The sequence below is a fragment of the Alexandromys fortis genome, unplaced genomic scaffold (genome assembly GCF_014885135.2).
Source record: "Alexandromys fortis isolate MF-2015 unplaced genomic scaffold, M_Fortis_MF-2015_v1.1 scaffold_54, whole genome shotgun sequence".
In the NCBI taxonomy this organism is placed as follows: domain Eukaryota; kingdom Metazoa; phylum Chordata; class Mammalia; order Rodentia; family Cricetidae; genus Alexandromys; species Alexandromys fortis.
In genome coordinates this window covers 2,428,990-2,440,615 of record NW_026067958.1, presented here as the reverse complement: position 1 = coordinate 2,440,615, position 11,626 = coordinate 2,428,990, and positions in this window count along the sequence as shown.

Below are 11,626 nucleotides of genomic sequence, written 5' to 3'. Positions count from 1 at the left end.
GCCAGAGGAGTTCATTCTCAGTGTAATGAGAAGCCATATGAAATTTTATTTTATATGTATAGTGTTTTGTATTCATTTATGTATATGCACTGTGTGCATGCCTGGTGCCCTCAAATGTCACAAGAGGGTCCTAGCTTCTGGAACTGGAGCTATGATTGGTTGTCAGCCACCATATGGGTGCTGGGAAGTGAACCTGTGCCTTCTGCAAGAGCAACAAGTGCTCTTAACTGCTGGAGCCATTGCTCCTGCTCAGTCATATGACTTTTTAATCAAAATGTAGTTAGTAAAAGTACGTCAGCCAGGTATGGTGGCGCATGCCTGTAACTCTCAGGAGGAGACTGAGCCCTAAGAGGCCCTCCCGCCTCATCCTCCTAAGTAGTTGAGACTACCTTGATGTGGGAGTGATTTCTTACTAATAAACTGCCTAGGCCATTTGATAGGCCAACCCTTAGGTAGGCGGAGAAAACAGAAGAGAATTCTGGGAGAAAGAAGCTTAGTCAGGGAGTCACCATGATTCTCCCGCTCCAGACAGACACAGGTTAAGATCCTCCCTGGTAAGCCAGCTCATGGGCTACATAGAATATTAGACATGGGTTAGAACAATATGTAAGAGCTAGCCAATAAGAAGCTGGAACTAGCCGGGCCAGGCAGTGTTTAATAGAATACAGTTTCCGTGTAATTATTTCGGGCGTGAGCTAGCCATGCGGGCGGCCGGGTGCCGGGGACGCAGCCCAGCCGCTCTTATCACAACACTACCTGTACATGCCACTTCACCCACACAGATTCTCAGGTAAGGTACTAGTGGGCTTGAACTCACATTTTTTTCTGTCTCAACCTTCTCCTGCCTGCTGTGATTTGAGGCATGAGCCACCACACCCAGCAGGGAGCCATAATTTTAATGGCTATCAGCGATAAGGAAAACTCCCATCTCAAAGACAGAGATGCACAGGTTGTATGTATAGCTGGGGCTGCCATTTAGCCAGAGGCTCTTTCTTCTGTTCCCCTGGGGAATCCCGCAAGAGTTTTTGTTAACTTTTGCTTAGTAATTTCCTTTTTTTTTGTTTGTTTGTTTGTTTGTTTTTTTGGTTTTTTCGAGACAGGGTTTCTCTGTGGCTTTGGAGCCTGTCCTGGAACTAGCTCTGTAGACCAGGCTGGTCTCGAACTCACAGAGATCCGCCTGCCTCTGCCTCCCGAGTGCTGGGATTAAAGGGCTTAGTAATTTCCTATCCTGCTTGTCTTACGTAGGTTCTTGAAAACTAATTTCAAAGTGGAGGTGTTAAAAATATCTCTAATACATAAATTTTAGATTATTTGTAGATTCTAAACATGTTTGTAAAGGTTCAGACATAAAGATTTTATTACTGACTTGTCATTTCTGAGAAAAGAAAAAGAGCTGTGTCATAGGTTTCCTAACATCCATTTCCATGAGCGGCCGTCATGTTGTGTGAGCTTAACCTTGAGAGCTGTGAAGTGTTTGAGACAAGCACCGGATACTGCTTCTTACTGACATCTTACTGACAGTTTTACCGACAGTTATCATACAGGAAACTTGTCATAGTACAGCTGAAGAAAGCTAGCTGAAGCCAGTGTGGACTGGTAATACCAGAGCTAAAAACTGTAGGTTTTTTGAGAATTTCGTGTCTGATAAGCAGTCAGCCAAAATCACATGTTAATCTGCCCATTTTCACTAAAACAATAGTATTTATTTATTTAGTGTGTGGACAACATGTGGGACCCAAGTCTGTCCTTCCACCATGAGTTCTGGGCATCAAACTCAGGTTGTTGGGTTTGACAGCAAGCATCTTTACCCACTAAGCCATCTTCACAGCCCCTAAAATATGCGCGCACGCACATATTCACACACACACACACACACACACACACACACACACACACACACAGCTATGGAACTCTCTCTATAGACTATGCTTTGAATTCAAAGAGACCTACCTGCTTCTACCTCTGGGATTAAAGATACTTAGCTCCACTCCAGATACCTAAAATAAGTTTGAAAAAGTCAACCAATCACCCCTCTAAGATGCAGGAAACATCTTAGAAGAGGAGCAGAAAGAATCTAAGAGTCAGACGTTGGGGAAGGCTGTTGAGAAACAGCAACTCACGGATGTGAACTGGCCATTGCACTTGTGAGCTCAGGGCAGCGTTGAGTTTCCTGCAGAAGATCTGCACAAGATTGGACCCATCACTATTTCACCATGCTTGGGGGAGGGGCTCATGAGGCCCCACCCCTCGCTGAGGGACTATGGAAGCTAATAATGCTGGGGAAGGGGTACCACTTTAGTTTTCAATGGTGTAGCCATTGACAAACTGACCTTATTCCAGTCAATACCTCCAGACTCATGTTCCTGCAAGCATTCATAATTAAATTCAGTGGATACTTCCCACACAAAAAAGAAAAAGAAAAAGACATCAAAGTAGAAAAGAGTTGGCTGGGAAGAAGAAAGGTGAGGAGAGGAGAGGGTAGATGATAGAGGGTCTTAATTAGGGTTTCTATTGCTGTGAAGAGCTGCCATTGCACAGCAACTTTTATAAAGGAAAACGTTTGGGTGGCTAACAGTTTCAGAGGTATAGTTCATTATCATCACAGTAGGAAGCATGGAGGCATGCAGGCAGATGTGGTGCTGGAGAAGGAGCAGAGAGTTCCACCTTGATCTGCAGACAGCAGAAGGAAATTGTGTGTCATACTAGGACTAGCTTGAGCATAGAAAACCTCAAAGCCCACCTCCACAGTGACAGATTTCCTCAAATAAGGCCACACCTACTCCAACAAGGACACTCCTCTTAATAGTGCCACTCCATATGGGCCAAGTATTCAAACACTGAAGTCTATGGGGGCCATTCTTATTCAAGCCACCACATAGAGTGAGTAGACATAATAAAAAATCAGTATATATATGTGTGAATAAAAATTATAAAAATAAAATAAGTAGCAGAAAAATAGTCCTTTATCTTCAACTCTCTTTGTATCACTAATTGGGCAGAAGACAGATCATAGAATGTTCATTAGTGTGCTACTAAATACCTTTTATAACTTTTTAGCTTATGTTTATTCCAATATGATTTCATCTGGATAAAAATATCCTTATTGATGAACACTCAGTGGTACCTGGCCTGATGACAGCTCTGGTGCTAGAGACTAACATTACAGACAATGACAAAGTTAGGACCAACAGTCAAGGGAAAGAACAAACAGCACACCTTGCCAGTTAAGGTGGTATTTTCATCCTTTTCCGTCTGTCATTTGGGATCAGGGCATTGTTACACTCAATTCAGGGCAAATGGTCTTAGCAGCTACTTAGGTGCAGGAAACAGGAAAGAGGAATAAAATATATTCCAAGAGGAATAAAATATACACCACAGATTCCTTAATTTAAAAACTCTGATTTTTTTACTCTATTTTTTGCCAACTTACAAGTCAGAAATAATAAACTTCCTGAATTGTCACCATTTACATATATTGTATATTGATAGAATTTATGTATATTAAAACAATTTTTCATTAAAATAACTCTTTGTGTGAGTGTGTGTGTATGTGTGTGTATGTATGTACGTGTTTATATGTTTTGTATGTGTGTGTAGAGGACAGAGGTCCTTGTTGGGTGTCTTCCTCTATAACTCTCTACCTTATATTTTGAGACAGGGTCTCTCACCAAAACTAGGGCTCACCAATTTGGCTAAACTAGCTAGTCAGTAAGCTCCAGGGGTCCCCTGTCTTTGCTTACCCAGCACTAGGATTATAGGGGCAAGCCACCACACCCAACTTTGGATGTGTGTGTCCTTTACCCATCAACCCATCTCCCTAGCCCTCATGAAAGAGATTCTTATCACTGACTCCTACTAATAATCTACTCTAATGAGAGTTTTACTTATTATCTCATAGGACTCTGATTTAGTGGTATCAAGCTCTCAAAATGGTTAATATTTCATTTGTTATGATTATCAGTTATTTTCATCTCACAGTTACAGAATTAGCTAATGGCAAAGCATAAATCAAAGCAAGAGTCAAGAGTCAATGAGTCCGACTTTAGATGGAGGTAAAGGCTGAGAGCATGAACTAATTACATTAACTTAAAACAGGCTGAGCAGAAAGACATGCTCAGAAAACCAGTGACAGCCTTTCCTAAAACCAACGTAAAACCCACTCTAGATAAGGACTAGAATCAGCATTTAAAAGTTCAGTTCTATTTTCCTCATCATGTGCAAATTTATAAAAGACAAAGGGAAGAAGAGAAAGAGATTTTCCTGGTTTTGCTTTTTGGGTTTTGAGACAGGGTCTTGTATCAAGCCAAGCTATCTTTGAACTCACAATCTTGCTGCCTCCATTTCCCTAATGCTGGGGTTTCAGCTGGGGTTGCGGATTGGGCCACCATTCCCCTTGGACATTCCCCTTTTAAGTATTTATAAACTATAGTAAACAGAAGGGCATGTGGTTCATAACAACTTGTACAATTTTCTCCCTCATAATGATGCTTTTTCTCAAATGTAAAGGTTTAAATTATTATCATCTGGACCAGAGAGATGGCTCAGTGCTTAAAAGTGTTTACTACCAAACCTGAAGACCTGAACTGGATCTCTGAGACCCACACCAAGGAAGAAAAGAACAAAATCCCACAAGTTGTCTTGTGACCTCTATATGTGTGCTTGGGCAAAACAAAACAAAACAAAACAAAAACCTTTGCCTGTAGAAATGTTTGCCCCTTGGTGGTGAAGTTATTTTTATTATTATTTTATGTTAAAAGACCTCCAGAATCTTGGCACCAAAGTGCTTTCTGTGGTAAGCAAAAGTAATGAAATATCCTAGACTGAAGGCAGAGAGTTGAAGCTGTGCTCTGCGGCTTGGAAACTTGGGTGACCCAGAGCAGTCATGTTTGGGGCAGCGAGGTAAAATGTGCCTGGTTTTACTTGAACTCGGTGTTCCTTAGTCTATTTTTCTTTGCTTCCATGTTAGCCATGTTGCTAATTTGGTATTGTAAAGAATGCCGCCTCCCTTTAGTGGATTTACTAATAAGCATTTATGAGACATGGGATTTCTATACACCCTCTAAAGTCTTAGCTGGGGCCTGTTGATTGAGGCGAACGGTAATGTTGTTCTGTTCTTTGTGCTCCAATTTGGCATCACAAACAACATCAGAGGCCAACGGCAGAATGCCAAACCCAAGCTGTTCAGCCTGAGAGAATGGACGATGAAGAGGTCTGCTAAGATTTCCTTTGAAGACTAATTGGAGCCTTTGTATGTGAGGGAAATACAACAATCGCTGCACCCAGGCTGAACTGAGGTCTTCGTAGAGGAACATAAGTTGCTCAAAGCGGGGAACTAAGGTTCAAATCACAGAGTGATTTGAGTAAGTAGCTACAAACCTTTATAAATAAAATGATAGTACAGGAGTCATATGATAGGGAAAAAAAAGACATTTTTTTTTGAGTTACCAATGAGAAGTGTTTATTGATTCCTGTTATATTATTATGGTGTGGGTCCTCCTCTTTTTGGTTCACTGTTCTGGGGTTATTTATTCTTTTTTTTAATTGATTTTTATTGAGCTCTACATTTTTCTCTGCTCCCCTCCCTTCCTCTCCCCTCCCCCCTTCAACCCTCCCCCAAGGTCCCCATGTTCCCAGTTTACTCAGGAAATCTTGTCTTTTTCTACTTTCTACTTCCCATGTAGATTAGATCTATGTAAGTCTCTCTTAGTGTTCTCATTGTTGTCTAAGTTCTCTGGGATTGTGGCTTGTAGGCTGGTTTTCTTTGCTTTATGTTTAAAAACTACCTATGAGTGAGTACACGTGATAATTGTCTTTCTGTGTCTGGGTTACCTCACTCAAAATAATGTTTCTAGCTCCATCCATTTTCCTGCAAAATTCAAGCTGTTGTTATTTTTTTCTGCTGTGTAGTACTCCATTGTATAAATGTACCACATTTTCCTTATCCATTCTTTGGTCGAGGGGCATTTAGGTTGTTTTCAGTTTCTGGCTATGACAAGCAAAGCTGCTATGAACATAGTTGAGTACATGTCCTTGTGGCACGATTGAGCATCCTTTGGCTATATACCTGAAAGTGGTATTACTGGGTTTTGAGGAAGGTTGTTTCCTAATTTTCTGAGAAATTGCCACCCTGACATCCAAATGGGTTGTACCAGCTTACATTCCCACCAGCAATGCAGAAGTGTTCCCTTTTCCCCACAACCTCTCCAGCATAAGTTGTCATCAGTGTTTTTGATCTTGGCCATTCTTACAGGTGTAAGATGGAATCTCAGAGTTGTTTTGATTTGCATTTCTCTGATGACTCAGGATGTTGAGCATTTCCTTAAGTGTCTTTCAGCCATTTTAGATTCCTCTGTTGAGAGTTCTCTGTTTAGATCTGTACTCCATTTTTTTTTTTTTGTTGGATTATGTGTTCTTTTGGTGACTAATTTCTTGAGTTCCTTGTATATTTTGGAGATCAGACGTCTGTCTGATGTGGGGTTAGTGAAGATCTTTTCCCATTCTGTAGGCTGTCATTTTGTTGTTTTGTTAAGACATCTTAACATGGATCTCACTATGTTATATTATAAAGTCCACAATAATTGGGAAACATCGCCATCTGAACATTTGGAGCTACTTAACATAAGATGATAATGACCATTGACTCTTCCGTGACCCAATCATTGAATATACATATTTTTCCTTCATTTTGTTCAATTGGCCATATGCTCTTAATTCAGTATCTACTTAGCATGAAAAATCATGAATACAGTTTTTATGAAATTGGAAAATATTAAATTGGCTCTCATACCCAGGTATTATTTTGTAAAGAGAATCTTATCTCCTACCATTCTGAACAATCAAAGGGTTGGGTGGATTCAATAAATTCCGAAGCAATCACAGCTTAGGTTTGATAAATGCCTTTAAAGACTGCATCTAGATATTTGCCAAAGGATATGATTTTCTTGCAGAAATCTTAAAGTTATAAGGGCAGATAAGTTTCAGAAAAAGATAGTGACATTTAAATAACAATGACCATATACTTGGCACTGCTTTTCTTAATTGCCAAATAGTCTTACAATTTAATAACCTAGTAGTTACCAAAATTTCAGGTGTGGAAAAGGTACAGAGATCACCTAGTTAGCAAGGAGTACAGTCAGGATTCAAACTTAACCAGTTTCATTCTAGAACCCATATTCCTATTAAGGTTGAGTCAGTAGCATATCATTCCCCGAAGTGGGAGCCATAGTGTTAGCACATTAGAAATGTACTTATTATTTATATTTATATTTATTATTTATAACACAAGGAATATCTGTATTTGTTTATGAGGACCTTCGAAACAATTCAATACTGCAGTACAAAAGGACTTATTTCCCAAGGAGGTACTGCCCCCAAACACTATTTTTCTAGCCTTTGTCAACTCAATATAAATTTGTGAATGGTATTTGGACAAATAAACTAGTGAGTGATGATAATGTTTAATGTTCCGTTAAAGAACAATGCTATCTTAGAAAACTATATATCCCTGTATTTGAGGAACAGCCTCAGAGAGGCTAATGAGAACATTTCAGGATTTAATGGGAGCCAGGTATTTCTTTCTTCTTCTTCTTCTTCTTCTTCTTCTTCTTCTTCTTCTTCTTCTTCTTCTTCTTCTTCTTCTTCTTCTTCTTCTTCTTTTTTTGTTTTGTTTTGTTTTTTGTTTGTTTGTTTCTTTGTCTTGGTTTTTCAAGATAGAGTTTCTCTGTGTAGCTTTGGAACCTGACCTGGAAGTCATACTGTAGACCAGGCTGGCCTTGAACTCACAGAGATCCACCTGCCTCTGCCTCCCGGTACTGGGATTAAAGACTTGCACTACTGTCACCTGACTGGGAGCCAGGTGTTTCTAAATCATGGAATGAGTAGGGCAATAATGGTTTTTTGGGGTTTTTGTTTGTTTGTTTTTTCAAAAGATTCTTAAAGTTTTAGCTATAACAGGTATTATACTTGATTCTGTGTGGTCTAGTTAAATTTGATTTTACCCCAAGTGAAAGCTATACTGTCAGATAGCTTATTTAAGTGTTTTTGAGTTCTGTGTCTGTGATAGTTAATATTGAGTGTCAATTTGAGAGAATCTGGATCATTTAGGAGGCAAACCTGGATATACTTGTGAGGGAATTTCTAGAATGGGCCAATTATGGTAAGAAGCCCCATCCCAAATGTGGGTGGTGGTGTTGCACATGGTGGGTGGGGTCCCAGGTGAAATGAAAAGGGAAAAGGGAGCTGAGCACCAGCATCCATTCATCCCTCTTAATTTCTACACCTGTAAATGCAACACAACAAGCTTCCTCATGCTTGTACTGCCTTGATTTGTGCACTGTAGTGATATTTTATTTGCCTTTTAACAAATAAAGCTTGCCTGAAGATCAGAGTACAGAGCTAAGCCACTAGAGGACGGGGAGTGGCGGCACACACCTTTCATCTTAGGACTTCGCAGGCAGAGGCAGAAGGATCTCTGTTAGTTCAAGGACACCCTGGGCTACTCAAGATTGAACTGAGCTCACACAAAGGTGATTCCAGTAGTTGGGATCCCTTGCCTTTAGTCCCAGCACTGGGGAGGTGGAGACAGGGATGCTGTGGCTAGGTGGAGAGAGGAGTATGAGGCGGGAGGAGTCAGCAGAGCAGATGCAGTCTGAGGTTTGCTGGAGACAGTTGCAGTCTGAGGACAGGATCACCCTTTTGGTCTGAGGATTTGGTAGAGGTAAAAGGTCTCTCTAGTGGCTGGTGGCTCTGCTTCTCTGATCTCTCAGCTTTCACACACTAATATCTGATTCTGGGTTTTGCTAATTAGAATTTGAGCTACAGTCCACCATAGTGAGATGTTCTCTAAAACTATGAGACAGAATAGGCTTTTCCATCCTTAACATGCCTTTACTTGGCATTTTGTTATAGCAACAAGATTAAAAAGAATCCCTTACTCATTTCCCCATAGGAAGCAAAGCCCCATTCACATGTAATGACACCTGCACTCCTCTTAGCAACCTCTGTGTGATGACGGCACAACACCCCAGGTTCCCCCTCTTTTCTTCATTACCAGTAGTGTATTTTAATATCTTAGCCATATACTGTTGTCATCATACCTTAAGCCCTGTCAGTAGCAGAACCTACACAATTTGAGTTAAAAAGAAAACTCTTTAGTCATATATGGACTGCCATGTCCCTGGTTCACTTGCATAAATGTCATACCGGACACAACTAAATGTCCTTACTGAAAACTTCACCCTGGTTTATTCCACAGTTATATGAAAGTCCTTATGCTGGCACATAGAGCTCCTGAATCAGCTTAGCTATTCCTGTAATATGCTTAAGGCTACGAATACTCTCTGAAGTTATTGCCTTCTCTACACTCACAAGCTAATCTTCACTTTAACTCTAATATAATTTTGTTTTATTGTACTTACTATTCTTAAGGTTATTGAGCTTGCTTTTCCTGTATTCTTCCCCCCTCTTTAAAAAAAAAGACTTATTTTATTTTTAATTGTGAATGTGTATGAAGTGTGTTGTTCTTTTTTAAAAAAATGCTGCAAGATCCCCGCGGCAGTAGGCAGCAGAAATGCTGTAGGTCCCAAATGGTGGTGGCGGGCCATGTGGCGGCAGGCAGTGGGCCCCAGGCAGAGATGGCTGCTGGTCCCTGAGCAATGGCTGGTCCCAGGCAGGGAGACACATGGCGGGCGGGCAGAAGACAGGAACATGGATAGACACGACATGCAGGGTGAGGTTGAATGTTTATTCAGGGGGTTATGGAGGAGGAAGGGTTAAGGGGGGACAGAGAGAGAGGGAGAGAGAGAGAGAGAGAGAGAGAGAGAGAGAAGAGGAGAAAGAGACAGAGAAGGAGGGAAGCAGAGAAGTGGGGAGAGAGGCAGAAGCGAAGCTGCCTCTCCAAGAGGAAGATGGAAAAGAGTGAACTCAGGCCAGAAGCTGAAGATCAGCCTGCCTCAGCTGATGGGGGAGGGAGTGGGCATGGCTTGTCTCTTAAAGGGACCAATACCATAACAAAGTGTATGTGCATTTGAGTGTTAAATGTACGTGGAAGCCAGAGTAAGGTGGTTTTGAGAGTGGTGGTTTGGATGAGAATGGCCTCCTTAGGCTCATATGTTTGAATACTTGGTCCCCAGTTGATGGAGCTGTTTGGGAAGGATTAGAAGGCATTACCTTGGAGGAGGTATATCACTCAGGGTGGGATTTGAGGTTTAAAAAGACTCATACCATCCATGTTGTAGTGAGCCACCCAGCATGGGTGTTGGGAACCAAACCAGGGTCCTCTGCAAGGGCAGTGCATGTTCTTTTTCTTCTCTCCATTCCCTTTCTTTGGCTTTTTAGAAACAGTTTTAGGGAGATGTAATTGCCATTCATACAATTATTCCATTTAAAGAGTACAAGTCAACGGTTTTCATGTATTGACAAAGTTTTGAAGCTGTCACCACAGCTAATTTTAAATTTACTCTGTAAAAGAAAGCCAGCACCCACTTGTAGTGAAATCTCTAACACTCCCTTACTAACAGCCCTAAGAAACACTAACCTACTTTCTAAGTTTGCTTATTCTGGGCATTTGCATGAGCAGAATCATATAAGATGCTCTTTTGTGATTAGCCGTTTTCACTAGGCATGTTTTCAAAGTTCATCTGTCTTATGGTGAGTATCCATACTTCACTGCTTTTTGGAGGGGTTTTAAAAAAGATTTATCTATTTGTCACATATACAGTGTTCTGCATGTTTGTATGCCTACATGCCAAAAAAGGGCACTAAATCTCATTATAGACGGTTGTGATTTGAACTGGGTCCTCTGGAAGAGCAGGCAGCGCTCCAAACCCCTGAGCATTCTCTCCAGTTCTACTTCACTGCTTTTTTTCTGATGAGAAAAATAATACCATTGGGAACAATATTAACACTATCATTTAGCTATACCACATTTAAGAAAAACTTGTTCATTAGTTGATGGACATTCTCCTGTTCTCAGATTCCTTAGTTGCCTGTACTCGTTTGTCTAGGGTTGAGGCCTTGTGAACTTTCCCCCTTCCACGTTAACTTGTCTATTGGTGCCATCCTGGGTCAGATCATGGTTAGAGAATCCTCTTAGTGAGACTGCATGAGTGTCCATCCTGACATTTCTAGTGGACAATGTCACATCGAACTTCTCTCCACCCCCTTCCCCACGGATCCCTGAGCCTTAGGTACAGAAGTTGTGTTGAAGGTGGATAAGTTGGGACTGGACACCAGACTGATGGCTGTGGTTTTCTACAATGGTCTCTTGAACAAGAAGTTTCTTTGAAGAGGGGTGAGAACTAGAGGTATCTGTTGGTCTAAGGACAAGTGTTTAGAATTTAGGTAGGGATAATCCTAGATACTGTTTGCAACATAAAAGTATTTGATGTGGGAGTATCATATATCAATCTGTTGATTTCATTGGTTAATTAAATAAAGAAGCTGCTTGCCCTGATAGGTTAAAACATAGGTGGGAGGAGTAAACAGGAGGAAGAGGAAGTGAGGTAAGACTCCTCAGACACACTCGACAGCTCTGCTCTCTGGAGCAGAGACGCCAGGCTCTGCTCTCCCAGGCAGCTCCGACCCAGGATGGACATAGGCTAGAATCTTCCCGGTAAGCGCACCTTGG